This window comes from Castanea sativa, chromosome 1 (assembly GCF_040712315.1).
Source record: "Castanea sativa cultivar Marrone di Chiusa Pesio chromosome 1, ASM4071231v1".
Lineage (NCBI taxonomy): Eukaryota > Viridiplantae > Streptophyta > Magnoliopsida > Fagales > Fagaceae > Castanea > Castanea sativa.
Window position 1 is genome coordinate 344,366 of NC_134013.1, and position 27,561 is coordinate 371,926.

The 27,561-nt window shown below is 41.2% G+C and overlaps 1 pseudogene; it reads left to right on the top strand.

The window, feature by feature from the left end:
* Positions 1–347: 347 nt before the first annotated feature.
* Positions 348–27,050, top strand: LOC142639639 (aminopeptidase M1-like; annotated as a pseudogene).
* Positions 27,051–27,561: the final 511 nt, after the last annotated feature.

Sequence of the window (27,561 nt, forward strand, 5' to 3'; positions counted from 1 at the left end):
AGTCCCATTTCCACACTTGCAAGATCCCAAATAAAGTTCCTTAATATATTCCTTTAGTTCCCACGCATTCTACTCTATTGATGCCTTATTGTAAACTTTTGTAATGGGACAAGAAAAGAGCGGAGGAGGATGAAAGAAGGAAAAGAGAGGAGGAGGATGCAAGAAGGAGGAGAGATGAGGAGGATGCAAGAAAGAGGAGAGATGAGGAGGATGCAAGATGGAGAGAGGAGGAGGATGCAAGAAGAAAAAAAGAGGCAGAAGATGCAAGAAAGAGAAAAGAGGAGGAGGATGCAAGAAGGAAAAAAGAGGAGGAGGATGCAAAGGAGAAATTCAAAACTCACAAAAAAAGGATGGAGCAATTAAAAGGGCAACCTTGGCTTCCGAAATTCGCTATCCCAAAACGCTATGACATATGGCTGAAACCGGACCTAAGCACGTGCAAGTTTGATGGGTCTGTGGCTATCGAGCTCAACATCATTGCAAATACCAGCTTCATCATCCTCAATGCTGCTGAACTCTCCATTGATACTGCCTCTCTATCTTTCACTCACCCAGCTGCTACAATCTCTTCTAATTCTAACCAGGTCACAATTATCTAACCTATCTTGTCTTTCAATCACCCTAATTACTTTACTTTCAAAGTTAGTTTAAATTAGAGTAACTTGCAAAGTACATCCTTGAAATTTTGGTTGTTTAGCTTTTACATCCTGAAGTTTAAGAAATTTGATTTTAGACTTTGAAGTTTGGTTTCATTAGCAAAAACATACCAGCAATTAGTTTTGGCTATTAAGTGACACATCATCGTACTGACTTTTTTTTTTTTTTTTTGCCAAATTAACCCCAAAAACAGCACCGTTTTTCCCAAAAAGCAAAATACAATTACACTAACCGACAGTGTTTTTGAGATTTAGATCCATTAGAATTCTTGGGGTACTTAATCAGGTAGAATTTTTTAAATCCTAACCATTCTTTTAGAAAATAAAGGTTTAGATTTTGCCACATCAACATCCCACTAACAAAAACCCTTAAAACAGTTTTTTTTTTTTTTTTTAAATTCATGGACTCAACTGTTACATGGTTAACATGAACGACTCTTGCAAAGTGAAGAAAAGAAAATAAAAGAATCTCTCCCTCTCGCTCTCCCCCTCTGTAGCAGTCCTAGTTTGTGCCGATCAGATTGACATCAACGAAGAGGGGAGATAGCAAACTAAAAATCAATTGAATCCTATCATAACAATGACCAATATCAATTAGGAACTAAGCAATGAGCAAGTTATAACAGACAGAATCTTCAAAAAAAATTTACAATGACCAAGTTGTGGCCAATCAAAACTGAAAACAATGAAGCATAATTCCAATTCTATCTCTTCATAGATACAGGAAAACTCAGATTTGTCAATTATACCCAAACTTGACAGAGAAAGAGAGATAGACAGACTCCATGCGTAACACCAGATTTACAAGGATTCTCTTCCACCATTGATCGGCCTCTACCCTCTTTCGTTGATGTCTGCATGAAGTGGGGACTGCTATAGAGAGAGTGAGGACTTGATTCTTTTATTGCAAACGTTACATTACTTTTGAGTATTTTTCTACGTAGAAAGGGTGAAATTATTGTTTTAAAGGTTTTGTAAGTGGAATTCTAAGATAGCTTCATCGAGACCTTATATTATAAAAAGAATTGTCAGGATTTAAACAACTCCACCTGCTAGAATACCCTGAGCAATCTAGAAGATCTGAATTCATGTTACATGTTGCTAAGTAAAATAAAATAAAATAAAGTATGCTGAATGAATGAATGAATGAATTAAGTTTTGGACTTGGGCAGGTGTAGAAGCCTTTATATCTTGATATGGTTGAAGAAGATGAGATTTTGGTTTTGGACTTTGCTGACACCCTTCACATTGGGATTGGACTTCTCACCATTGCTTTTAAGGGAATTTTGAACTACAAAATGAAGGGCTTCTATGCACAGTACAATACTTAAGTGTTGCATGTTACAATAATAATACAAATTTTATTACATAACTCTTTTTATGAACTATCAGTGTGTGTGTGTGCGCGCGCGTGTGCGCACATGAGTGAACTTTTAAGCTTAAAATAAAAAAGAATATGCTAAACCTACTGTTGGAATATGTGAGTAGTACCATAGTTGGTGAAGTAGTGAAGTCCACATTGGATACTTTAAATTTGAATTTATTCAACTATGTGTTGGCTTTATACCGTGCCAAATTTGTTTGTAATTCAGCATTTAGAAATTATGTGTTTAGGTGGAAATAATGTAAGGGTTGTGTGTGAGAGAGTGTGAAGATTTGATCAAGAGTGTGCAAAAAGAAAGTGACTTGCAACTGGACTTGCCACTGACTCGCGAGTGGTGACTTCAAAATGAAGTACACATGTGAAGCATGCAGAAAGATGAAGAGTCAGGCTAGCTAGATCACTACAGGACAAAAAGTACAGTCTGACCTAGTTTGGTAACTCGCCAGTGCACCATGTTTTATAAATACCCTTATACTCACGAAATGTAGAGAGCTTCCAGAGAGAATTTGAGAGAGAAACCCTAAAGAAAAACAAGATTGATTCACCCTCAATCTTATACACTTCATTCTCCAAATTCCTTTACTCTCACCCTCTCCATTGTCATACCCATGAGAGAATCATAAACCAAATCCTTACCTCACCAAATTCAGAGTAGTGAGAAGGTTCTTGGTGTTTGGAAAGCAGTTCAAGAGATAATCAATTCATATTAGTTGATGCAATGGGCTAATTGCGAAATTCGGAAAGCTAGAGAAGGCATTGTTCGGCCTAACCTTGTTGGAGCAAGAAGCTTGGAGGGCTTAGGCACATTGGGTAGGTTAGGCTTGGAGGGTCTATTGCTATTCATGTATCTCAATTGATTTTCTAGTGGATCATTTACCACTTGGAGGGCGGCGAAAAGATTTTTCGCTGAGTTCTTCGGTTTCCTCTTCGATAACACATGCCGGTGTTATCTTGTGTTTGCATATCACTTTCCCTTACTCTTAGCTTTTAAGTTTTGCTAATTGTAATTAATTAATGGCTTAGAGTAGTTTGCTAATTTGAGTTTTGCTTATATTTCATATTCCGCACATATATTGTTTGAATATAAGCTTGTATTAAAAAATTTGTATTTGGGAATCTAAACATTCACAAGTGTTTTATACACTAAGTGAGTTTTCAGATACTGTTGAAAAAAGTGAGCAATTAATATAATATAGTTGGACTCATACTATTGGCTTAAGCTTTTGGGTTAAGGGGTGTCCTCATATGTATATTTAAAATAAAATAAAAAAGTGCTTTGAAATATACTTAGACTGATTAGATTTTTTTTATTTCCAATGATGATTAAGATTATCAGGCAGGCCTTTGAGCATAGCAATTAGAGATTTAAGTTAATGTATATACTCTCTTTAATTGGATTGAACCTAGCAATGAGTTCAACCTTTACTATTTACTTATAAATGGAGCTAAATGTCTTTTGTTTTCTGCTAAATGAAAATTTTACTAGTAATGTGTATATATTTAAGTTTTTATTTTTCTTTCTAGTATATATGAGCACAATGGTGAGAAGAAGAATATGGCAGTTACACAGTTTGAACTATCTGATGCTAGGCGATGCTTTCCGTGTTGGGATGAACCTTCTTGCAAGGTGTCACAATCTCTCTCTTTCTTGGTTAATTTAAGATCTTGTGCTTCTTTGCTTCTTTTGCTAAAATCAAATTTTATAACCAACTGCACTTCATGCTACATTTTAGAAGCTAGCATACCTCTCATGAAGCAAGTGTTTTGACTATTGTGACTAAATTATTTTTAGAACAAAAGTAGATTTGCTTGATTCCGTTTCAAAAGAAAGCAAACAAAAGAGTATTTGGCCCTTCTTATTTGGCATTGCAGGCGATGTTCAAAATTACATTGGATGTGCCATCACAATTAGTAGCTCTTTCCAACATGCCAATTATTGAAGAAAGAGTGGATGGGGATCTGAAGACAGTTTCATATCAAGAATCACCCATCATGTCTACATATTTGGTGGCAATTGTAGTTGGTTTGTTTGATTATGTCAAACATCTTACATCTGATGGTAAAAAAAATACAATATGTTCATTGTTTCTTGTGTATTATGATCCTTGTTCTTAACAATGTAATCTTACATCACTTTACAAGAATTAAAGTTTGAGTATACTGTCAGGTTGGTAAAGTAAATCAAGGGAAATTCGCATTGGATGTTGCTGTTAGGACACTTGAATTATACAAAGAGTAAGTTTTACCGTGAATCATCACCAAACTATTGATCACGAGACATAGTTTAAAAGTCTTTAGCTAAATAATGCATTTAAGTGGACACTGGATTAAGGATATTGGCAATCCTTCAAGTTGTTACATTTGGGTGCTTGTGTTGTATTATTTGAAATTCCAATTAATCATGATAATTTCTGCAAATACTTTGCCGTGCCTTACTTTCTTCCCAAATTGGATATGATTGCAATTCCTTATTTGGCTTTTGGGGCCATGGAAAAATATGGTTTGGTTACATTCTATGAAAGAAATTTGATCTATGACAATCCGCATTCTGCAGCTGCTAATAAGCAGAGGGTAATATGCATGTTGTGAATGCTGCTCTTTTTGTTAGAATTTCGTTTGCCTAATATAGTATGAAGCTATTGTTTTAATAGCACTACACAAAGAGTTTAATTATTATTTTTCTCTAGGTTGTGATCGCCGTAGCCCAAGATCTAGCACATCAGTGGTTTGGCAATCTTCTAACGATGGAATGGTGGACTCATTTGTGGCTGAATAAGGGGTTCGCAACATGGGTATTTATTGCATTGGATTACAATAGATCCAAACTGAGCTGCTTATTAAAATTTCAAGATTGTTTTATTTAATGTGTTTCAACTTGGTTTGTTTATATATCAAGCCTCAAAGGTTGGCTTCATTATTAAAATAAGCTAACATAAACATTTTTTGTTAGAACATAGCCCAAGCTCTTCTAAAATGTTTGTGTTTTTTGGAGCAAGCATGGGTCATGTCCATATATATTTTTCCTTATTACATTGCATGCTTTTAAATTATATATTGGTTATTTGAATGTTTTCAGGTCAGTTATTTAGCAGCAAATCACTTGTTCCCTGAAAGGGAACTGTGGACTCAGTTTCTTAATGACTGTATAGAAGGTCTTAGGCTAGATGGGCTTGCGGAGTCCCATCCAATTGAGGTAATTCTGCATGCACTGTTTTTTTTTTTCCTTGGTATAATGCATTTTTAAGAAAGTAGTATTTTTACTTTTTTGTGTATGTCTCTATATAAGCATACTTTTTTAGGTGGAGATAAATCATGCTAGAGAGATTGATGAAATCTTTTTTGACGCAATGAGTGACAAAAAAGGTGCATTTGTTATCCGGATGCTGCAAAGCTATCTTGGTGCTGAATGCTTCTAGGTTGGTTGTTTGATTTTCTTTTGGTATTTGCTTCATGTCCCAAGTTAAAACATTTCTTGTTATTCAAGAAACTTTTTCCCCTCCACCCCTAATTTACATGAAATTTATGTCATGGAAACCCTTCAGAAATTATGTCTTCGAGAAAGATAGAGCAGTAGTAACTTCTAGTTGCGAGTTCTAAAGAGGTCGTAGTGGTATTGGTAAAAAAATTTAGGATAGTATGAAACAGGTTTAGGAAGATACCATTATCGTGATGAGTACTATATGTTAACGTACACTCATATGTGGGCTTGGCCCATCTAGATCACTTACTTGTGGAGCACACATTGTACTACTTGTACTGCACTCATATTTACTTGTACAGCACTCATATGCCTCCTATATAAAGGCACTCATGTATATTATTTTAGTATGAAATACAATACTATTGAATTCAGTATTTCTAACATGGTATCAGAGCCACTACTCTGACATTTTCTTCGCAGTCTTGTCTTTATTGGTGTAACTCCATTCTTAATATTACTTCCGCTGTCACAACAACTACCGCAGCCTTTCGCCGTTGAACCTTCGAGTCTTCCAGACATCGTCCTCAGGTTTCGGACCTGTAGCAGCCGCTGTTGAAGAGTTCGAACATTGCAAAGACCACTGCCTTTTCCGGCACCGCCGTGAATATTGCTCTGAAAAATTTTTCGAAGGTACCACGAAGATCGTCTTGCTCCGATCTACCTGTTCGTGAAAACCTCACAGTAATCGGAGCCTCCACGCGCCCTCACGTGCCGCCTAAAGTTTCTGCACTGCAGGTCACGCGCCCATGCGCCTCCACGCGCCGAACCGAGCCGCCACGCGCTGTCATGTGCTGAACCTCCTGCTCACGCGCCTCCACCCTCCAGACTGATCCTGCTGACGTCAGCCCTAGCCACGTCAGCCTGCCACGTCAGCTTGCCACATCAGCCTGCCACGTCATCGATGACGTCACCTTCTAGCGCGCTGCTGACGTCACCGCCACGTCACCTTTGACCGTTGACTTTTTCTAGAGTTGACTTTTTGCAGTCCAGGTTTTCCTTACTCAGTTTTTCGCGTAGATTTTATTTTTGCAGTCTGTTTTTGCATATTGTGTCTCTAAATAGATAAAAAGGATGTTTTTCTTCCTCGCCCCATCAATACTGTATTGGAGGGGACTAGGAATTACTTATCTTGGTCTCAAGCTATGCGCAGTTTCCTTAAGGGTCGCATGCTCTGGCATTATTGCACTGGTGCAATCACTATTCCTGTGAAGGGGGCAAGTGAAGAAGATGCTGCTTTTCTCAATCGCATGATTGAATGGGATAGTCACAATCACATGATCCTCACATGGATTCGAAATACTTCCATTCCCTCCATTTCCAATTTGCTGGGCAACTTTGATGATGCGGAATCATCATGGGATATGTTGGCCAAAAGATACTCTACCACTCATGGATCCATGAAATATCAGTTAGTGGTTGAATTGCATCAACTCAGGCAAGAACCGGGGCAGTCCATCAATGACTACTATGATCAGCTTCGCTTCATTTATGACCAAATTGACCTTTCTGATCCAACTTGGGCATGCTCAAAAGATGCCCAACAATATGCTGCTATTAGAGATGAATTTCGTCTCTATGAGTTCTTGATGTCACTCCACAAGGACTATGAGCCCATTCGAGGTCAGCTTCTGAATCGTTGTCCTCCTCCCTCTCTTGATACTGCTGTGAATGAGTTAGTCAGAGAAGAAGCTCGCCTTGCAACTCTTCGAACCTAGGATAAGTTTAATGTTCTGGCCCTTACTCCTTCCATAGAGCAACCTTAGCACTCAGGTGATCCTTTTGGCTCCAGCAATCGTCACAGACATACTAATAAAAAGTTCTACAACTATTGCAAGCGCCCTGGCCACACTATTGAGACTTGTTACCGTCGCAACAAATCTACTGCTGCAGTTGCTAACACTGAGTCTACTCCGCCAATGCCTCCCATTTTAGCTGAGTCCCAGTCTTCAGGATCCACTATCAACCTCTCACCCACTGACCTACAAGAGATCATAGCTCAAGCTATTCGTATGGCTGGTAATGCATCTCTTTCCACTGCTCTCTTAGTTTTACCCGGTAAGTCTCAAACTTGGCTTTTTGATTCTGCCTGTTGCAATCACACGACACCTCACTCGTCCTTATTCTCCAAACTTGACCATGCTCCACATCCCCTCAATATTCACATAGCTGATGGTTCCACCATGCATGGGAATAGTCTTGGTTTTGTTTCAACCTCCAACCTCTCTGTTCCTGGGGTCTACCATGTTCCTGACCTATCCTATAATTTGTATTCTGTGGGACAATTAGCTGAACTAGGTTATCGCCTTATTTTTTACTATTCTGGGTGTATTGTGCAGGATCCAAGGACGGGGCAAGAGCTTGGGACCGGCCCTAGAGTTGGGCGTATGTTTCCAGTGGACAATCTTCATCTTCCACCTGTTGCTCCGGTGTCTGTTGCTGCTGCTACTGCTGCGGTGTTTTCCTTACCCTCTCTCTCACTTTGGCACTCTCGTCTTGGTCATGCACCCTCTTCTCGGGTACAACAGTTAGCTTCTAAGGGTCTGTTAGGTTCTGTGTCCAAAGACAATTTTGATTGTACTTCATGCCAGTTAGGAAAACAGTCAGCTTTACCTTTTAATAATAGTGATTCTATTTCTAATAGTATTTTTGAGTTAATTCATTCTGATGTTTGGGGACCTTCTCTTGTTGCTAGTATTGGTGGATCTCGATATTTTGTTATTTTCATCGATGATTATTCTCGTTACAGTTGGATATTTCCTATGAAATCTCATTCTGAAATTTTGCCAAGATACAGTAACTTTGGAAAAATGGTTGAAACCCAATTCTCCAAAAGAATCAAAATATTTCGTTCTGATAATGCTCTTGAATACACTCAATATGCTTTTCAAGCTCTGTTACACTCCTATGGCACTGTAAATCATCTAACTTGTCCAAGTACCTCTCAGCAAAATGGTCGAGCTGAACGTAAACTTCGTCATATTTTTGACACTGTTCGTACTCTTCTTCTTTCTGCCAAGGTTCCTCCTCCATTCTTGGGTGAAGCTGCTCTTCATGCTGTTCACACCATCAACCGCATTCCAAGCACTGTCATCCATAATCAAACTCCGCATGAGCGCCTCTTTGGGTCACCCCCTGACTATCATCACCTTCGCTCTTTTGGATCTGCTTGTTTCGTTCTTCTTCAGTCTTATGAGCACAACAAACTTGAGCCTCGATCTAGACTTTGTTGTTTCCTTGGTTACGGCGAAACACAAAAAGGGTATCAATGTTATGATCCTATCTCTCATCGCCTTCGTGTTTCTCGTAATGTTGTCTTCTGGGAACACCGCTTGTTTGTTGAACTCTCTCATTTTCGTTCTTCCCTCACTACCTCATCTGTACTTGAAGTTTTTCTAGAGGAGTCTCATGTTCCTTCTCCAACCCCACTTGATCCTCATTTAGACTTCTCTATACAAACACCCGATCCTTTTAATGTCTCTTTTGGACAGGTCGAAGATGAGTAGATTAATGACGAGCTACCCCAACTCGAGCTTGGGTCCCCCGCTCCTACTCCGCCTGAAGATCCTCCACAAGACCTTCCACCTCCACAAGACATTCCACCTCGTCACTCAACCCGGGTAAGATCCATTCCTACACATTTACTTGATTACCATTGTTACACTGCACTTGCTACACTCCACGAGCCTCAAACCTATCGTGAGGCCTCCACTGACCCTTTATGGCAGATTGCAATGAAAGAGGAAATTGATGCATTAACCAAAAACCATACTTGGGACTTAGTTACTCTCCCTCCTGGACAGTCTGTGGTTGGTTGCAAGTGGATCTACAAGATTAAGACTCGCTCAAATGGGTCCATTGAGCGTTATAAGGCTCACCTTGTTGCAAAAGGTTTTACACAGGAGTATGGGATTGATTATGAAGAGACCTTTGCTCCAGTTGCCCGCATCTCTTCTGTTCATGCCCTCCTGGCTGTTGCTGCTGCTAGCAAATGGGATCTTTTTTAGATGGATCTTAAAAATGCATTCCTTAATAGGGACTTGAGTGAAGAAGTTTACATGCAACCTCCTCCAGGTCTCTCCATTGACTCCAACAAGGTTTGCCGCCTTCGCCGAGCATTGTATGGTCTTAAATAAGCTCCTCGAGCCTGGTTTGCAAAATTTAGCTCTATTATTTTTCGCTTGGGTTACACTGCCAGTCCTTATGATGCTGCCTTATTTCTTCGTCGTACTGATAAAGGCACCATTCTACTTCTCCTATATGTGGATGATATGATTATAACTGGTGATGACCTTAGTGGCATACAAGAACTCAAGGATTTTCTTAGTCAGCAATTTGAGATGAAAGATCTTGGACATCTTAGCTATTTCTTGGGTCTTGAAATCACTCGTTCCTCAGATGGTCTTTATATTACTCAAGCCAAGTATGCTTCTGATCTTTTGTCTCGTGCTGGACTCACTGACAGCAAGACTGTTGACACCCCAGTTGAGCTTAATGCGCATCTGACTCCCTTGGGGGGGGGGAAACCATTGTCTAATCCTTCTCTTTACAGACAATCAGTTGGCAGCCTAGTTTATCTCACAGTTACTCGTCCAGACATTTCTTATGTTGTTCATCAGGTCAGCCAGTATTTGTCTGCTCCACGGTCGACTCACTATGCTGCTGTTCTGCGCATTCTTCGATACTTGAAGGGCACTCTCTTCCATGGCCTTTTCTACTCAGCTCAATCTCCTCTTGTACTCCGTGCATTCTCTGATGCTGATTAGGCAAGAGATCCCACTGATCGTAGGTCCACCACTGGCTATTGTTTTCTACTTGGCTCTTCCTTGATTTCTTGGCGAAGTAAGAAACAAACCTTTGTGGCCCGCTCTAATAGTGAAGCAGAATATCGTGCTCTTGCTGATACCACATCTGAGCTTCTTTGGTTACAATGGCTTCTTACAGTCTTAGGTGTGTCTACATCCTCTGCTACACCTCTTTATTGTGATAATCAGAGTGCCATTCACATTGCTCACAATGATGTCTTCCATGAACGGACTAAACATATTGAGATTGATTGTCATTTTATCCTTTATCATCTTGTTCATGGTGCTCTCAAGCTCTTCTCCGTCTCCTCCAAAGATCAACTTGCAGACATCTTCACCAAGTCTCATCCTAAGGGACGCCTTCGTGATTTGGTTGACAACCTCAAGTTGTTCTCACATCCACCTTGAGTTTGAGGGGGGCTATTAACGTACACTCATATGTGGGCTTGGCCCATCTAGATCACTTACTTGTGGAGCACACATTGTACTACTTGTACAGCACTCATATGCCTCTTATATAAAGGCACTCATGTATATTATTTTAGTGTGAAATACAATACTATTGAATTCAGTATTTCTAACACTATATAAATGTACTCATTTTTATTTTATATATAGTAACATTGGTGATACTCACCTAGATAAGAAATACTCGTACACAGCTTATCTACTTGATAACTGGTGACATAGCCTTCAGCTTGATTAGCTTCCAGATTCTTTCTTGGCTGCCATGTATTACTTAAATAATTGCAGTTACGGTTTGTTCTTTTATGGTTAATCTTTGTCAACCAATCATCTTCTGCAATATATGAGATAATTGTTCAAATCTTTTCATTGGATTAAGAAGCTCAGTTAGTCAATTATTGCTTATTTGTAAAATATTTATTATGTAATTGTATGTCAGTTAATTATCTTTTTTCCTGCGTCTGTAAATCAGAGGTCACTTGCTTCATATATAAAAAAATTTGCTTGCTCAAATGCGAAGTCAGAAGATTTATGGATTTCACTTGAGGAGGGATGCAGTGAGCCTGTGAACCAGCTAATGAATTCATGGACAAAGCAAAAGGGGTACCCAATTGTCTCTGTCAAAGTCAAGGATCAGAAATTGGTGTTTGAGCAGGTTTCTTGTGTCTGGTCTCTTTCACACATTTTTTCCTAAAATAAGATTTCTTAACCCTGATGCATACCGAGTCATTTCATTTTGTAATTACTCAATAATATTTTGAGAACTTACTGAATTCTGAAAAATCAATATAATAATGGCAGTCACAATTTTTGGCAAGTGGTTCTCTTGGGTATGGGCAATGGATTGTTCCAATAACATTATGCCGTGGCTCATATGATGTGCACAAGAATTTTCTACTGCAAACAAAGTCTGAAACTCTTGATATGAAAGAGCTCCCGAGTGACAGAAGCAATTTAGCAACTTCTTGGGTAACACTTAATGTCAATCAGACTGGCTTCTATAGGGTTAAATATGATGAGGACCTTGCAGCTAAACTCCGATATGCAATAGAGAACAAATACTTATCTGCAACAGACAGATTTGGTAATTTTGATATTTGTACTCATGCAGGCTATTATCTTATGATGATATGTATTTATGGTAGAAAAGAGCACTTAACACAACCTATTTGTTTAACAGGAATCCTGGATGATTCATTTGCCCTTTGTATGGCTCGCCAGAAGTCTTTGAATTCATTGCTTACCTTGATGGGTGCTTATAGTGGGGAACTTGAATATACTGTGCTGTCTAATTTAATCAATGTAATATTCACCTCTTGTTTAAGACTTAGTATATTTCAGATTTTTAGTTGTGCTCTTAGTCCAAGTTCTGACCCCTAATTCACAGATAAGTTATAAAGTTGAAAGAATTGCGGCTGATGCAAACCCTGAGTTGCTGGAATGCATTAAACAATTTTTTATTACCCTTTTCCTGCGTTCAGCAATGTAAGTTGTCCTATATACAAATAATTGAAATTCCTTTGGCGGTCCCTGTTTATAAGTCATTCTGGTTGCTCTGTCTACTCTTTTTTTCAATATAAGCGATTTATTTGAAGTTGATTTTGTTCCATTTGATTGAGAAAGCCACGTGAGATGTTAATTAACTAAATTAAGGTACTAGAATGTTTGACAATACATTTCCACAGATTTATAGCATGAGTGTATCATTTCTTTATATAATGAATAATTAGAATATTAATAGGTGATTGATATGCTACTACCGATAATATAAATCTGACATTTTCTGAATTAAGTTATCTTTTTCTTTCTTAAATAGAGGTGCTAATACCAAATAAATAGCAGACAGAGGTAATTTTTTTCATTAAATCTTGGAGACAACTGTCAAGGTCTCATAGAATGTAAAAGTGCGCTGCAAGGAAGAAGAAAATGTCACTTAAGGATTTTTGCGACTCCACTTTCATGCTTTGTTGTGATAGACTCACAAAATTTTACCTCAAGATCTAGGATATAGATATTTCTTGAATTATTTGACTTATATCCATATTTATTTCTTTTATTTGGAGATATTCTATATATGATTAGTAAAGCTTAAAATCGTCATACATACTAATAATTATTTTCAATAAACCATTGACTTCACGTCTGAAGTTGCATATTATGCATAAAAACTTTCCAAGGAAGCATGTAGGATGTTAGAAAAAGCTTTAGGGGAAGGGATCTTTGACTAGAGGGTTGTAGACCACCAACGAGTTATATCACACCTTACGTGCTAATGGAAACCTGGTTTGTATCACTAACCCAAATAATGAGCAGTTAAAAACTTTGAGCAAGTCCAAGAGACTTATTGCTCAGTGGCATTGTTTGCTCTCCATTATCAAGAGAACCAAGATTCAAATCTCCCTCCCCCATTACTGTAACTATCAAAATATTAATAATATATATGTATATTGGGCAAGATTAGCTTCTTCTTTTTATTTTCGTTCTTCCATTTATTTTGTTCAATGTTTGAATTTCTTTGCAGGAAGCTTGGTTGGGAGCCTAAGAAAGGTGAGAGCCATCTAGATGCATTGTTGAGAGGAGAGGTTTGGACTGCCCTTGCTGTTCTTGGATATGATCCAGCATTAAAAGAAGCAAGTAGCCGTTTTCATGCATTCTTGGACGACAGAAATACGCCACTCCTCCATCCCGACATAAGAAAGGTTGGTAAAAAAAAGCATTGGTCAATTACTTGTATTTACCCATCTACAATACCTATCAAGTTTTCTAATGGGCTGTGGTTGCAGGCAGCATATGTGGCTGTAATGCGGAGAGTCAGCAACTCAAACAGATTTGGTTTTGAAAATCTTTTGAGAGTTTACAGAGAGACTGATTTGAGCCAGGAGAAAACACGCGTCCTAAGTAATAATATATCATTGTTTGACATATTGCAAAACATTGTTTGACATATTGCAAAACATTATTTGAATCTCTCTAGTATGTTGGAGACACGTTTTTTTTTTTGTCCTTGAGGCTCATTAGCATCTTCTCCAGATCCTAGCATAATTATTGAAGCTCTCAACTTTTTGTTGTCTTCTGAGGTATAATTGCGAAGGTCAAAATGTTTTTCCGTACAAGATGATAAATATTGTCTGATGGAGCTTGGAACGTTGATGCTGTTCCCATTTGATCTAGGTTTGTACCCAAGATGCTGTTCTTGGACTTGCTGTTAGCAGGGAAGGACGCGAAACAGCTTGGACAAGGCTAAAGGTAATACTTCATTTGTAAAGTAAAATGCAAAAGGCACATTGCAGTGAAGAAATTCAGACGATCATGTGCATGCACAATATCCATGTTTCACATTGATGAAAATTGTTCTTAAACAATTTAGAGACTGATCTAAGATTTGACATGTGGATTTGAGGAAGACAAAGGAATTATAGTATATAATTTTTTTTTTTTTTTTTAAAGAAAATAACTAGTAGTCCTTCTAGCTTTTCCTGGCTTCAAAGAATGCAAGAAGAGCTGCCATTGAACCTTTGCGATCTCTATGCCTAAGTGTTGTCTGATTTTTTTGTTTTAATAAATTTAAGGCTCGAGTATTTGTGAAATCCCATTGGATTGATCAAAAACTGATAACTGAGCTCCAGAGTAGATGAAGTTGTAGGATCTTTAGATTCTGAAATATATCTCTGATTTTATGTCAGAAATATCAAGTGAAGCCACATCTATATCGAAATTGCTAGTTTAATTTCAAGTACAGTTATAGTTTATTTTGGTCAGAAATTCCATGATGCTAGTCTAACTATTCTTTCTCAAGCTTATTGTCGCTAAAATTTTTATGTATATATGAATGAAAGGGTAACTTGTTTTGATTTACTTTGGCACTAATACCCTATTGTTCTATTCCCATGTTCATCACGAGTACATTCCACTTTGTTGTCTAATGCATTTTTGCTGCTTTTACATTTGATTGAAATGCAGGATAACTGGGAGCATATTTCAAAAACCTAGGGTTCTGGATATCTAATAACTCGTTTTGTCAGCTCAATTGTCTCCACGGTTTTCCTCTCACTCCTCTTTCTCTCTTCTGTTATTAGTTCTGTAAGTGCACAATTGCACCTGGACCCAAGAACAGTTATGGGCTCAGGCCCAATGAGCCTTAAACAATATGAATTTGTAGAGCGTGGGCTTGAAACCCAGGTTAGAAGTGTATGAGGATGAAATGACAAACTAAAGATTGCAAGCACTTGGAATCAAAAAGGAGTAATGTAAATAGGCCTCCTCGGACGTAAGCCGAGAGCTGTTCTTATATTATATCTCTCTCTCTTTTTCTTTTTCTTTTTAGGTTACAAAAAGTTCCGTCCCGTTTCTGTCCTAGGTCCCTCCTTAAATACTCCTCTTTTTAATACTTTATCCACGTGTTACCCCCAATTCCCCCCTTAGCCTAGATATTTCTTTTTCTTAGTACCTTTGAACAGTAACTAGAAGTTTCCCTTCCACTGTTTAAGTGTCACTTCCTCATTAATGCGGCCAGGGTGGTAGGTGCAGGGTCTTTAATGTGGAGGTAGCAGCCTTTGCCTCTGATATTCTTCCAACATCGGCGCTTCTAGGACATTCAAGGGTTCTCTCCCTTTAACCATTGGTCTTGACCGTGTCATTCCCTAACCTTTACCATGAAGTCTCAGGCTCTTTAATGTCAGTCCGAGGGGAAAACCATCCTCGGCTGGATCCTCGGATCCTCGGCATATAGGCCGACCCATAATACCAACAATCTCTAACCCCAGGGTCAGGTCGGCCTCCCTTAACAAGGCCCAAAAGGCCCACGTTCCCATCAGGATCCTTTTGCCCCACACAATAGCCCCTCAAAACTCTAATTTTCGACATCCGAGGAGAAAAATAGGGTTTTGATCTGACGAGGATCCCCTCTACACACTTTATAAGTGATAGCACGTGTGGAAATCGTTTCGCGTCCCAGAAAATGACACTTGGCGGTTTTATTTTCAAAAACGCGCGCATTTATTACTGTAAGTTACTCTTTCTCTGCCACGTTCAACGGTGAGATGGGCATCCAACGGTTCTCATTACTCCACGAAATTCTAGGCGGGACAGACATAATTTCGAGGCCGCCTTTTCTCACGTCGTGACGCTTCGGGAACCCGCGCCTTCATTTAATTCCTCAGGGGGTAATCCCATCAAGACATAAGCCATCATACCTTACTTTGCAGAAAACCGTGGAGACTTGCACACCTTCAACCTTGTAAGTTCTTGCTCCTATTCTTAACCTTTTTTCCCGATATTTGTCCTCGGCTATCACTACAAACACTCTCTCTTCTAAAGTCTAGTCCATCGTCCTTCTGTAATGGGAAAATTCAAGTGTCTAGTTGATACCGCCGCTGGGATGGAAGGCTTTAGAGCCAAATACCGTATTCCCAGCGACGTAGGGTTAAAATACTGCCCGGCAACAGCCGTGGCCGGTTCTAGGACAGAGGGAGAGGTTATCATTCCTATGATAGCCTTTATAGAGGGTGGGATGACCATACCAATGAAACCTGTAACTAGGGAGTACCTCCGCAACCATCGGTTGTGTCCCGATCAATGCCTCCCAAACGTTTTTAGAGTCCTAGGTAGTGTAGATGCTCTAAACGAGCAGATGGGTTTAAATCTCACATGGCACGATGTCGTGTTCCTATATGAGTCCCATAAACTTTCTAAGGTAGGTTATTACATTAAATCTCGGTCTAGCACCGTTAGACTAATCTCCCCGTCCGCCCAAGTCAAACAAAGGCATGAAGGACGACTACTTGATCGTGTCCGGGAACTGGCACGACGGCTTCCACTGCCCAGTTGAGTGGGGGGATCCAGGTGCGACGCCGTAGGATTAATCTCCCCACAACTCAACTTCTCTTAACACATACACACGAAATGCGCATTCACACTTGCTTAAATTTGTTAAACTTCTATTTAAATCGACCAAGTTTGTTTGTTTGATGTCTTTTTTGCGGATAAGCAACACGTGCGTCCTCGTCTAAGTCACTGTAACGTCGCAGATCTAAACCGAGTACTTCGCTCCGAGGTGTTCGTTAGTGAAGACCTGCAACTCCGAGCTGCTCATCTTATTCTAGGGTACACCCCCCTTTCCAAAGACTTCCAGGAGATAGAGGACGCCATTATTGCAGGCGACCGAAGACGAAAGAGGATAAACGTAGCTCGGCCCCATTTTTTGGACGACCGTGACCTCCCAGACGCTCCTAACACCATTCTATACAACCGGGCGATAGCGACGGTTCCCCTTGCCGTGCACTCACAAACAACTGTCATTCCGGAAGAGCAGGTGTCTTCTTCAAACACACTCGACGACGAGATAGATCAATTCCATCTCGAAGACACCGAGAGACCTCGTGGGAACCAGTTTGTGGTACTTTCCGACGAGGAAGAAGAAACCACCGAGGCTTCTGGAATTGCAGGGCTTGTAGTTGCCCTTCCCGAGGACGAATTTAAAGAAGACATGGGACGAATGAAGGGTCTTCTCACTAGTAGGGCTGCTAAGGTTGCAGAGAAGAAGAAAGCGGGAACGTCCCAAGTTCCCCCAGCTTTACCTCCTCCTCCTCCTCTAGCTGAGCCAAAATTGCCAGCCGAGGACCCCAAGAAGAAGAGAAAGGGGAATAATGAGGGGACGATTACTAAAGACCCCAAGAAACCACGCCAACAACTCCCACCGGCCCAGCAGCAGAAGCTGGACAAAGGCAAGGGTAGAGCCCGTTCAGTTGAACTCGGGGAAATCAGGAATGAGGCTGTAGTGCGCCGAGCACCGACCACCTGGTCCCCCGATCTAAGGCTGGACGGCGCTCCCATCTCCTGCCAGTCCAGTATAAGGGCGGTTCAACAAGGCCATGCCCACCACCTGGCCGAGGTCTTGGAACGTCCCCTTCTGCTGCCCAAGGACATGGAGACCTTGGAGAAAATGGGCCAGCCACAACTATTCCTCTCCCTAAAAAGAGACTTAGCGCTGGTAAGTGTTTCTCCTTTTAACAATATTCGTAAGTAAGTTTGTTTTTGGTACTCCTAACTCCATCATACTTTGTTACAGGCTATTCAGGAGGTCTTTGTAGCTGAAAAGTTTATTGAAGACACTCGGAAAATAGCCGGAAGCGAGCTCGAAGTCGGGATGGAGGCGAGAAGTCTTTGGGCACGGCCCTCGGCGAGATCGAGAAGCTGACCTCGGAGGTAGCAGAGCTGAGGAGAGAGAAGAATGGGGTCGAGTCAAACTTGAAGACCATGAAGACCCAGATAGAAGGACAGCGCAAGCTCCTTCATGCAAGAGATGAAGAGCTCTCCCAAGCTCAAAAGGAGTGCTCGGATGCGAAGAAGCGATTGGCGCCGATGAAGGAAGAAGCCGGTTCCTTCCAACTCTCTCTTCAAGCCGCCAAGCGAGGCAAGTTTTGATGAAGGGGTAGCCACTACCGAGGAGCGGTGACGAGAGGAGTTCGCGGCTTTATGCCGCGAATACTGTCAAAAAGTATGGGGGGAAGCTTTAAACGTAGCAGGAGTTCCTCAATCTTCGAATTTGAGGAAGTCCGAGAACGTTTGGCTTCCCCTAGAAATACAGGAGATTGAAGAGGCTCCTGCTGCTACTCCTACCCCTGAGCCAACTCTTCCTGCCCTACCTCCGATGGTCCCACAGCAAATTCCTGATCCTACAGAACCTTCTGGTTCCAATAAAGAGAAGGAAGGAGGAGTGGATGCAGAGAAGGACTTGAGCAAAACAGTGGAACCCATCGTCCTTTCAACAACGACAGTGGATAAAGGAAAGCAGATTATGACTCCTTTTGAGCTGGAGTTGAGAAAGACCGAGGGCACTAGTACCTCTCAGCAAGATCCTCCTCCAACAGCTTAGGACTTAGCTTAGGGCTTCTCTTTTTCCTTTCCTTTTTTTTTTTTTGAATTATATGTAATGCATACTCAATTGATTAATGAAGAACGATTTCGTTTACTTTTCACTTGGATTGTCTCTGTTTCTACTTTACTCTTTTTTTGTACTTATTACAAAAGTTTCCCATTAAGTCATATCAAAAGTTTCTCAGAATATAAAAATCTAATTCCAAGGATTGCACAATCATAACTTCCACATTATCATGCGTATATTACTAAAGATTTAATACAATGTGACATAGTTAATACGTTTGAACAATGCCTTGATTAAAAAAGGAAAGAGGACTTCATATAACGGTTAAGCCCTTATAGTGCACAACACTGTTTCTGGTAGGATGTAAGATCCGAGGACCATTCCTTACACAAATTTACTCAATACTTAAAGATATAAAACTTAAGATCCAAGTTAATAAACAGTAGGTATTAACATCCAAACACAATCAGAAGTTAAGTTTAATCAAAGTCATAGTCCGAAGATAAATCTTAAACAATCTTTCGTTTAATTCTTCAAAATTGTAACTGTAAATGATAAGACATCAATTTCCACAAGGTTTGTGGTCCGAGGACTACACTTAACCAAGTTTCTGTTTGATTCTTAGAAATTGTAACTTCAAATGTTAATTTTCCCAAAGTAGGAGGTCCGAAGACCCGGCATAACTAAGGTTCTGTTTAACAAATGACAAGACATCAATTTCCACAAGGTTTATGATCCGAGGACTACACTTAACCAAGTTTCTGTTTGATTCTTAATAATTGTAACTCCAAATGTTAATTTTCCCAAAGTAGGAGGTCCGAAGACCCGGCATAACTAAGGTTCTGTTTAACAAATGAAAAGACATCAATTTCCACAAGGTTTATGGTCCGAGGACTACACTTAACCAAGTTTCTGTTTGATTCTTAATAATTGTAACTCCAAATGTTAATTTTCCCAAAGTAGGAGGTCCGAAGACCCGGCATAACTAAGGTTCTGTTTAACAAATGAAAAGACATCAATTTCCACAAGGTTTATGGTCCGAGGACTACACTTAACCAAGGTAGTTTTTGATTCTTAATAATTGTAACTCCAAATGTTAATTTTCCCAAAGTAGGAGGTCCGAAGACCCGGCATAACTAAGGTTCTGTTTAACAAATGAAAAGACATCAATTTCCACAAGGTTTATGGTCCGAGGACTACACTTAACCAAGTTTCTGTTTGATTCTTAATAATTGTAACTCCAAATGTTAATTTTCCCAAAGTAGGAGGTCCGAAGACCCGGCATAACTAAGGTTCTGTTTAACAAATGAAAAGACATCAATTTCCACAAGGTTTATGGTCCGAGGACTACACTTAACCAAGTTTCTGTTTGATTCTTAATAATTGTAACTCCAAATGTTAATTTTTCCAAAGTAGGAGGTCCGAAGACCCGGCATAACTAAGGTTCTGTTTAACAAATGAAAAGACATCAATTTCCACAAGGTTTATGGTCCGAGGACTACACTTAACCAAGTTTCTGTTTGATTCTTAATAATTGTAACTCCAAATGTTAATTTTCCCAAAGTAGGAGGTCCGAAGACCCGGCATAACTAAGGTTCTGTTTAACAAATGAAAAGACATCAATTTCCACAAGGTTTATGGTCCGAGGACTACACTTAACCAAGTTTCTATTTGATTCTTAATAATTGTAACTCCAAATGTTAATTTTCCCAAAGTAGGAGGTCCGAAGACCCGGCATAACTAAGGTTCTGTTTAACAAATGAAAAGACATCAATTTCCACAAGGTTTATGGTCCGAGGACTACACTTAACCAAGTTTCTGTTTGATTCTTAATAATTGTAACTTCAAATATGAGAGCTAGCCATAACTTTGAAATATTAATTGACAAAAGCTTATTTGATTAATAATAATACCTTCTAAGATTATTTACATTCCATGGACGTGGTACAACTCGTTCATCTAGGTCAGCTAGCCTATACGACCCTATGCCTGCTATTGAAACAATGCGATAGGGGCCTTCCCAGTTAGGTCCTAGTTTACCCCATGCTGGGTTCTTAGAAGTGCCTACAACTTTCCTTAACACAAGATCACCAGGTGCAAGTGGCCTTAGCTTCACGTGGGCATCATATCCTCGTTTTAGCTTCTGCTGATAATAAGCCAATTGGACCATAGCTGCCTCACGCCGTTCCTCAAGTAAAACAAGATCTTTCTACAGAAGTCCCTGGTTATTCTCGGGGCTAAAAGAACTTGTCTTTAGAGTAGGAAAACCAGATTCTAGTGGTATCACCGCCTCGGCTCCATAAGTCATGGAAAATGGTGTTTCTCCGGTGGACTGCGCGGTGTGGTCCGATATGTCCACGAGAACATGAGGGAGCTCTTCTACCCATCTGTCTTTCGCATCATCCAACATCTTCTTTAGCCCATTGACTTTTACCTTGTTAACGGCCTCGGCACCGCCCATTCCCTCGAGGATAAGGCGGGGTAGAATATCTATTTGTGATACCCATGTCACCACAATATTGCCTAAAGGCGTTGCTTTGTCAAATTGAACGCCGTTGTACGAGACAAGTGTGTGCGGTATACCAAATCTAGTAACAATATTTTTCCATATCACTTTCTTCGAATCAACATCTCTGATATTGGCTAAAGGCTCAGCTTCAACCCATTTAGTGAAATAGTCTGTTCCCACGAGCAACCATCTTTTGTTGCCAGCAGCTCTCGGAAATGGCCCGACAATGTCCAGGCCCCATTGTGCGAAAGGCCAAGGACTAGACGAGAGGGTTAAGAACCCCTCCAGGTTGGTGGATATTAGGGGCGAACCTCGACATTGATCACACTTTACGGCATAGTCCTGAGCCTCCCTCTGCATATTGGGCCACCAATAACCCCGAGTAAGGGCTCTATGAGCTAAGGACCTTCCCCCGAGTGTGACTCCCACAAATTCCTTCATGCAATTCCTCCGGTAATGATTCTGTTGATTCGGGGTGTACACACAACAAATACGGTCCCGAAAAGGATCGTTTGTATAGCTTCGGTCCTCGGACAACCGGAAACGCGGCGCCTTTCGACGTACCTTTTACGCTTCAACTTTGTCTTCGGGAAGGATGTCATTTTTGAGAAAAGATATGATCGAATCCATCCAACTAGGACCGAGGCCTTATTAGATGGACGCGAGGTGCGTTAGCGGCTATAAGAGAAGGTTCTACCAAATCCTCAACGAGAATAACCCTTGGTAGACCTTGAGCCGAGGATGTTGCCAACGTAGCCAAAGAATGCATGAGTATTTCCACTCCTAGAGACATGAGCTAAGGCAAAGGAGTCGAATTCGGCTTGGCGACGCTTGACTGGGTCAAATATTCCCGCATTCCGGAATCTCTAGCTTCCATGGTACCCATGACTTGGCCGACTACTAACTGAGAGTCCGAGAACAAATGGATTTCCTTGCCACCCATCTTACGTACCATTTGCATGCCTACCAAGACCGCTTCATACTCGGCCTCATTATTAGTAGCCGAGAAGGCCAATCTCAAAGATTTTTCAAAGACAATTCCTTCAGGGGACATTAGAACAAGTCCAACGCCAGACCCTTTATGATTAGCAGCCCCATCCACGTAAACTTTCCAAGTCGAGGGCGATACGGCTGTGATCACACCAACTGATTTTTCACCCATGTGTGCTTCCTTTGAAGTTTCTTATAACAATGGTTCGGCAAACTCGCCACCAAATCGGCGAGGACGACCTTTCACCGAGGTGCGAGGCTTATATTTAACATCAAAGGCTCCCAAAATAGTTCCCCACTTTGCCACTGCGAGAATAATCAGCCTTTGCGCAACACAGCCTTGAGAGGCAACTGGGTCAAAACAACCACAGTATGAGACTGGAAATAGTGAGGGAGTTTACGCGTGGCGTGGACTACTGCCAGAAGCGCTTTTTCCAAGGGCAGATAGCGCACCTCGGCCTCATTCAAGGACTTACTAACGTAGTAGATCGGCCTCTGCACTCCATTTTCATTCCTTATAAGAACTAGACTCACCACATGAATAGCCACGGCCAGATAAGCGAATAACACCTCGTCCACCTCAGGGCGAGATAAAATGGGTGGCCGAAAAAGATATTGCTTAAGCTGTTGGAAAGCTGACTCACAATCCTCAGTCCATTGAAATCCTTTCCACTTGTTCAACAACTGAAAGAAAGGACGGCACCGGTCAGCTGACCGAGAAATAAATCTATTCAACGCAGCAATCATTCCGGTCAATTTCTGTATCTCCTTTGGGTTCCGCGGCGGCTGCAAATTCTGAACAGCCTTAACCTGCACTGGGTTCACCTCTATGCCCCTATGAGTGATCATATATCCTAGGAACTTTCCAGATCCCACGCCAAAAGAACACTTGGCGGCGTTAAGGCGCAACTTATACTTCCTCAGCATCTGGAAGGTGTCGGCCAAATCTGTCATGTGCGAAGGTACCGTCTTACTCTTCACCACCATATCATCCACGTATACTTCTATGTTTTTCCCCAGTTGCTGCTCAAACATTCGGGTCATCATTCTTTGGTAAGTAGCCCCCGCATTTTTTAACCCGAATGGCATAACCTTATAATGATAGTTCCCGGTTGGTGTAATAAAAGCAGTCTTCTCCTGATCTTCTAATGCCAAGGGAATTTGGTGGTAACCCTGGAAGGCATCCAAAAAACTCATCCGAGGATGTCCGACAGTAGCATCTACCAATTGATCAATCCGTGGCATTGGGAATGAATCTTTAGGACAGGCTTTGTTCAGATCAGTAAAGTCTACACACACTCTCCACTTGCCGTTCTTCTTCTTAACGACAACAGTATGAGCCAACCATTCAGGGTAGAAAACTTCTTTGATAGCCCCCGCCCTTTTGAGTTTAAGAACCTCTTCCTTCACAGCCTCAGAATGTTCTCGGGAAGATCGCCGAGGTGGTTGCCTCCTCGGAACAATGGCCGGATTGACGTTTAAATGATGACAAATAAAGTTCGGATCTACCCCTGGAGCCTCATAGGGGTCCCATGCAAAGACATCTAGATTATCCTTCAGAAATTTCAACAACTCCATCTTCTCTTGGTGTGGCAATCGTATGCCAACTTGGAAGAACCTCTCTGGATCATCGGTTATTACAAACTTCTCTAACTCCTCACAAACAGCCTCATCCTCTATCATCGCTCCAGGTGCCTCCGGAGCTATTAATTGCTATGACTCCTGGATGGGCAAGGTTGATGACTCAATTCGTGATCGACGAAGCACCGCGGCCGATATGCATTGCCTAGCAACTACCCGGCTGCCGAGGATTTCCTCAACATGCTCCCCGAGGGGAATTTTACTTTAACATGTAAGGTAGAAGAGACGGCTCCCAAAGCGTGCAGCCATGGCACAGCGAGGATGGCTGTATATGGAGAGTACGCATCAACCACAATGAAATCTACCTCAACCGTTTCGAGCCGGATTGAACGGGTAAACGGATCTGCCCCTTCGGCACAACGGCCCTTCCCTCAAAGCTTATAAGTGGGGAGTCATAAGGAGTTAAATCTTCCAACTCCAACCTCGGCCCTTTAAATAGATCGGGGTACATAATATCTGCACCGCTGCCTTGATCTATCATCACCCTTCTCACATCATAATTCCCTATCCTGAGGGTAACCACAAGAGCATCGTCATGGGGCTGGATAGTCCCTACTTTATCCTCCTCGGTGAAACCCAAGACAAGTAAAGTGCTCTTTAATCTCTTCGGCCTGCTACCCACATCCTCGGCCTGCGAATGGGAAACCGCCATAACCCTAGTGGGACCTGAGCCGGTCCTACCAGGTGCAGCGAAGATAACATTAATCGTCCCCAATGCTGGCCGAGATGAACTATTCCTCTGGTTGTTTGAACCAACTTGACTGACCTGCCCAGTGGGCTGACACAAGTGCTGCTTTAACTTTCCCTCACTGACGAGCTGTTCTAAATGGTTCCACAGGGTCCGACATTTCTCGGTAGTGTGGCCCACATCCTGATGGTACTGACAGAAAAGGTTTTGATTTCTTCTCGCAGGGTCACCTGCCATTTTGCCAGGCCATCTGAAGAAGGGCTCTTTACGAACTTTTTCTAATAACTGATGCACTGGTTCTCGGAACACAGTATTTACAGCCTGGGGTGCTGCCGAGCCAGATTGTCCGAAGTAATCCCTCCTTGGCTTGTTATTGTGGTATCTGTCCGACCTGAAATCCCTTCTCTCCTGCGGGATAACCTTCTCCTTTCCTTTTCCCTGCTGCTGATCTTCCTCCACCCTTTTATATTCATCAATACGATCCATAAGACGGCGTACGCTGCGGACGGGCTTTTTCGTCAAAGACTTTCGTAGGTCGTGATCAGTAGGGAGGCCCACCTTGAAGGTATTAAGCGCCACCTCATCAAAGTCACCGTCTATTTCATTAAATATCTCCCAGTATCTGTCGGAGTATGCTTTTAGTGTCTCCCCTTCCTTCATGACCATGGATAGCAACGAGTCCAATGGCCGAGGGACTCTGCTACAAGTAATGAACCGCGAAGCAAATGCCCTAGTTAGTTCCCCAAACGAGCCTACAGACCCCGATTTGAGACCGTTAAACCATCTCATAGCCACAGGTCCCAAGCTAGAGGGGAAAACTTTACACATCAAAGTCTCGTTATGAGAGTGCACTGCCATCCTTTGGTTGAAGTGACTCACGTGTTCCACCGGATCGGTCCGGCCATTATAGATGGTAAAGGTGGGCTGGGTGAACCTCCTGGGAAGCCTCCCCCTCTCAATCCTCCGTGAAAACGGAGACTTAGAGAGTTGGTGCAACGCCCTACTCATGGTATCGTTGCCTAAGCCCCTAGAACGAAGCTTCTTACGTCTGCGGGTTGGCTGGTCGTTCTCCTCACCAGAGGATGTTGCGCTGGTGGGGGAATATGACCTCGAACTGTAGCCAACTCTCCTATCCTTCTCTGAGGAAGAACTAGACGAGGACGGGGAAACCTTACGTTTAGCACGGCGTAACTTCTTCTTTAAACGATTGATTTCTTTCTGCATGGATTTAGAACCCTCATCGTGGGTAGTGCTACCCCCTCCACGAGTATGGCTAGCCCCTGGATATTCTGTATGGACGCTTCCCTCACGATCCATACGTTGTTCAAGACGTTCGAAATGATCTTCCGGTTGTGATCCTTGTGACTCTGCATGATGAGAGCCTAAGCCTGCCATAATATCCCTACTACTTCTAGACTAGATTCCCACAGACGGCGCCAATTGTAAGTGCACAATTGCACCTGGACCCAAGAACGAGCATGGGCTCAGGCCCAATGAGCCTTAAACAATATGAATTTGTAGAGCGTGGGCTTGAAACCCAGGTTAGAAGTGTATGAGGATGAAATGACAAACTAAAGATTGCAAGCACTTGGAATCAAAAAGGAGTAATGTAAATAGGCCTCCTCGGACGTAAGCCGAGAGCTGTTCTTATATTATATCTCTCTCTCTTTTTCTTTTTCTTTTTAGGTTACAAAAAGTTCCGTCCCGTTTCTGTCCTAGGTCCCTCCTTAAATACTCCTCTTTTTAATACTTTATCCACGTGTTACCCCCAATTCCCCCCTTAGCCTAGATATTTCTTTTTCTTAGTGCCTTTGAACAGTAACTAGAAGTTTCCCTTCCACTGTTTAAGTGTCACTTCCTCATTAATGCGGCCAGGGTGGTAGGTGCAGGGTCTTTAATGTGGAGGTAGCAGCCTTTGCCTCTGATATTCTTCCAACATCGGCGCTTCTAGGACATTCAAGGGTTCTCTCCCTTTAACCATTGGTCTTGACCGTGTCATTCCCTAACCTTTACCATGAAGTCTCAGGCTCTTTAATGTCAGTCCGAGGGGAAAACCATCCTCGGCTGGATCCTCGGATCCTCGGCGTATAGGCCGACCCATAATACCAACAATCTCTAACCCCAGGGTCAGGTCGGCCTCCCTTAACAAGGCCCAAAAGGCCCACGTTCCCATCAGGATCCTTTTGCCCCACACAAGTTCCACAAGTGTCTGTTTTTTTCCTTTGTATCTCAATTACAAATACATAGAAGTTAAGTTTAGAAACCAAAAAAAAAAAAAGATATATATTGTTAAATTCAATTACATTTAGTTATTGTTATTGCTTATCATTTTTTTTTTTTCATGTTATGTTCTATCTGTGCCTCAGTTTGCTTCGTTTGAGAAGGCCAAAGAAATAGAGGAGTTTTTTGCAAACCGTACCGAGTCCAAGATTGCTAGAACCTTGAAGCAGAGAATTGAGCAAGTTCACATAAATGCAAATTGGGTTCAGAGTGTTCAGAATGAATAATATCTTGCCAAGGCTGTGAAGGAGTTAATACACAGGAAGCACTAGGAGACACTTTTATATGGCCTTTGTTGTCAAGACTCAAGAAGAAAGCAAGTGGATTAAATTTCACAACTTGTCATAATGTAAATTTGCCGAACAAGTGTGATAATAATGAATCAGACATATACATACATACATACATGTGTATATATATATATATATACCATTTGTACATTAATAATATTATCTTCTGGAGTTGGTTCTTTCTATTTTTGGTCTCCCTTTTGTTTGTGTGAAAGTGTTTTTGTTTATTTTCTCTTTCTTCCTAATAGCATTTAATTTTGGTGTTAGTGTATGTTTCCCAGATTAAACAAAGTTATAATGGGCTTCGGTCCTCTCTAATCCATTGTTATCTAGTGTTTTTAAAATCTCACTAATTAGACTTTGACGTCAATGTTAATTTGATCTTTTATTTGATTTTTTTTACTAATCTGAAAATTTTATTCTTGTTTTAAATAATTAAAACAGTGTATATTACATTTGTGATATTTTACAGTAAAGAGTAATGAAATTTAAT